Source organism: Petaurus breviceps, unplaced genomic scaffold (genome assembly GCF_028583685.1).
Source record: "Petaurus breviceps papuanus isolate PSGF00001 unplaced genomic scaffold, PetGlider_PUasm1.0 90822, whole genome shotgun sequence".
Lineage (NCBI taxonomy): Eukaryota > Metazoa > Chordata > Mammalia > Diprotodontia > Petauridae > Petaurus > Petaurus breviceps.
Genome location: NW_027187351.1, coordinates 14,712,090 through 14,716,165, shown reverse-complemented (window position 1 = coordinate 14,716,165; position 4,076 = coordinate 14,712,090). Strand labels below are relative to the sequence as shown.

The window sequence follows — 4,076 nt, the reverse complement described above, 5'->3', positions numbered from 1 at the left end:
TTTTTTGGTCATTGCACTTGGCTCTACTGCTACAGAGATTTCTCTGCATATGTGTAGGAAGGTGATCAATGGAGAAAGTATACAGTGTAGTATTCCTCCAGGCCTGAGTCTTAGATAGCCATCATGATTGGCTTGCTTTTCACCTAAAGAATTGAAAAACAAAACAAAACACACACACACTCACACACACACACACACACAAACACACACACAAAACAAATACCAAAACAAAACGAGTGCAATTCTGTTTTGCTTTGACAATATTCATAAATTATAAAAATCAGTAAATTATTTCTTATTTAGTTCAGTCTCCCAGAGAAGACATAATCCTGGTGATTTAAGCAGAAAGGTCCAGGTACAGTCCTCCCACCCCTTTTTCTCTCTCTCTCCTCTACCTTCACTTTCTCTTCCTCCTCCTTCTTCTGTCTCTTTTTCTCTCCCCTTCCTCTTTTGCAATACTTTACTCACAGATAATGAAACACACTAGGGCAATTAGAAACAATTACCTTATATAGCCTGTGAATTCAAAATCAGCATGATATAAATGAACTTTAAAAAATAGATATACTTTGTATTTTTTCACATGATCTAGTAGGAAAAAGTGAGGGAAAAGATGAGGAGGAGAAGGAAGAAGTTCAGTACCTCTCCTTACTGTCAATAGAGATGAATTCAACCCCAGCTTCTTCTATGTATGCCTCCCTTAGCTCACTACTACCTGCCATGACACTTGCTTAATGAAAAACGCATAGTGCTGAGGAAATCTTGTCTCCCTCTATCCCCAAATCTCTACACAAGCTCCTATAATAACTTCTCTTTTAGGTAAGAGGCTACAGAGGTTTTCACTATGAAGGCAGGAACAAATTTCCTAGATTGATGATTAGCTTTTAGGAGTTAAGATTATAAAGTAGGAAGAACTGATTTGAGTAAGGAATGGAGGGTCGAAGAGCAGTGTGAGTCATAACAAAACTACTGCTCAAAAATCAATTACTTTTAAAAGATTGTAGTTGAATCAGTGCAAATTCATCACTACTACAGAAAAATACCCTAAAATACATGTTTTCCCAGAAGGGACTGTCAGGTATGGAGTATGACACAGCTGTTCTAGGGTAAGGGTTATTAATCTGGGTTTTGTGAATTTGTTTTAAAAAAGTGATAACATTTCAAAATAATTATTGTCCTTTATAATAATTTGCTTTGTATTTTATACATTTACAATATTTATCTGAAAATTCCACAGTCTTTATCATGATGCCAATGGTGTCAATGAAACTTTGCACTAAAGAGACCATGTTGTCTTAGCCAAGATGGACCACACAAGGGACAGCCATTCTAGTCTCTAGAAATCCTTTCATTTGTGTATTCTCTTTATCAATATTGATTCATAAGGACCCTGGATAGTTTTACAATTCTGTATAGACATAACATTTTATATCTCAAAGTTCTACCCTTCTAAGGGGAATACAGATATAAATATATCCCCTGGGCTTCTAAGGGCAGTGATGATTACTGGAAGTCAACATGACGTCATCACGTCATCAAAAACATGGGCATAACATGCTAATCTTATTTCTTTTTTAAAGGAGGTACTGGATTGGAAGCTTAAAGGGATGTTGTAAATTTTTTTGTATGGTGTCAATTTTAAGTAAATTTTATTCTCCAAGACAATTGCATTTCCACTTGTTTACAGTACCGATAAAGTGCAATGTTGTTTACTTCTCTCCCTCTGCACACATTCAAGTATTCAGAATACCCAGATTTACACAGTAGCTTAAATGTAACTTTTAAACTGCTACTGCCTTGGCTACAAATTTGAGTCCTTCAGTTATTGGAAAGCTGTGTGGAATGTTCTTTCTTCTGGTGTGTTTAGTCGACCTCTTCAATAGTGGGTCCAGAAGAAGCACCTCCAGATGGAGCTGCTCCACCCCCTGGGAACCCGCCAGGCATGCCTCCTGTCCCCTGCACTCTGGTACAGCTTAGTAATAATGGGGTTGCAGACCTTCTCCAATTCTTTCTTCTGATGCTCATATTCTTCCTTCTCAGCAGTCTGGTTCTTATCCAGCCAGTTGATTATTTCATTACATTTGTTAAGGATCTTCTGTTTGTCTTCATCACCAGTTTTGCCTTGCAGGTTTTCATCCTCTATGGTTGTTTTCATGTTGAAAGCCTAAGATTCAAGAGAATTCTTGGAAGACAACTTGTCTCTCTGCTTTTCATCCTCAGCCTTGTATGTCTCAGCCTCCTGGACCTTACGCTCAATGTCTTCTGTGCTCAGACGTCCTTTATCATTGGTGATGGTGATCTTGTTCTCCTTGTCTATGCTCTTATCCACAGCAGAAACACTGAGGATGCCATTTGCATCAATGTCAAATGTTACTTCAATATGAGGAACACCCCTGGATGCTGGAGGAATTCCTGTGAGTTCAAATTTGCCAAGCAGATTGTTATCCTTTGTCATTGCTCCCTCCCCTTCATAAACCTGAATAAGCAAACCAGGCTGGTTGTCCAAATAGGTGGTAAAGGTCTGTGTCTGCTTGGTGGGGATGGTGGTATTGTGTTTGATCAGAATGGTCATAACTCCACCAGCAGTTTCAATTTCAAGGGAAAGAGGAGTGACATCCAACAACAGCAAGTCCTGTACATTCTCAGATTTACCTCCAGACAAAATGGCAGCCTGGACAGCTGTACCATAAGCAACAGCCTCAGCAGGATTGATACTCTTATTGAGCTCCTTGCCATTGAAGAAGTCTTGCAGAAGCTTCTGGATTTTGGGGATTCTAGTGGAACCACCCACCAGGACGATGTAATGATTCTGAGACTTATCTAGCTTGGTATCTCTTAAGGCCTTCTCCACAGGGTCTAGGGTGCCATGGAAGAGATCAGCATTCAGCTCTTCAAAACAGGCTCGGGTGATTGTTGTATAGAAGTCGATACCTTCATAGAGGGAATCAATCTCATTACTGGTCTGGGTACTGGAAGAGAGGGTACGATTTGCATGTTCACAAGCAGTGCACAGACAGCGAACAGCCCTCTTGTTCTCACTGATGTCCTTCTTGTGCTTTCACTTGAACTTGGCAATGAAATAGTTGACTATTCGATTGTCAAAGTCCTCCCCACCCAAGTGGGGGTCCCCAGCTGTGGACTTGACCTCAAAGATGCCATCTTCAATAGTAAGAATAGAGACATCAAAAGTACCACCTCCAAGGTCAAAGATCAACACATTTCTCTCATCACCAACCTTTTTGTCCAAGCCATAAACAATAGCAGCAGCAGTTGGCTCATTGATGATTTGGAGCACATTGAGACCAGCCATATATGGTTCCAGCATCTTTGGTGGCATGACAGGAATCATTGAAATAGGTTGGTACTGTGACCACAGCATTTGTGACAGTCTTCCCAAGGTAAGCTTTAGCAATTTCTTTCATCTTGGTCAAGACCATAAAAGATACTTCCTCTGGATAGAAACTTTTGGTCTCCCCTTTGTACTCCACTTGGACCTTAGTCCTGCCTGCATCATTCACCACCATAAAAGGCCAATGCTTCATGTCTAATTGTACAACTGCATCATCAAATCTACAACCAATCAGACGTTTGGCATCAAAAACTGTCTTGGTGGGGTTCATTGCAACTTGATTCTTTGCAGCACTACTGATTAAACGTTCTGTGTCAGTGAAGGTGGCATAGCTTGGGGTGGTCCTGTTTCCTTGGTCATTAGCAATGATCTCCACTTTCCCATGTTGGAAGACTCCCACACAGGAGTAAGTGGTGCCAAGATCATTGCCAACTGCAGGTCCCTTTGACATGGTTGCTGGGGAGTTGGGGGGATCATAGCTGACCGCTATGGAGAGAGAAGGGCTGCTGCTGTGCTGAGTACACCGTGTAGTTTTTTAATCAAGCATTTATTAAGCTATTATTTTGTACCAGGTATTGGGCTAAGCACTGAAGACACAAAAAGGAAGTTCTCTGTGTGTGTGTGTGTGTAAAATAGAGAAAGGTAGGTTAGATGATAAGACAGACAAGATTTGAAAGGTTGAAAAGTGGTGGAATGGATATGCCAAAAGCACATTTGTTAAGGGTTC

General features: G+C 40.6%; 1 pseudogene; it reads right to left on the bottom strand.

The window, feature by feature from the left end:
* Window positions 1-1,863: 1,863 nt before the first annotated feature.
* Window positions 1,864-3,800, bottom strand: LOC138148162 (heat shock cognate 71 kDa protein-like; annotated as a pseudogene).
* Window positions 3,801-4,076: the final 276 nt, after the last annotated feature.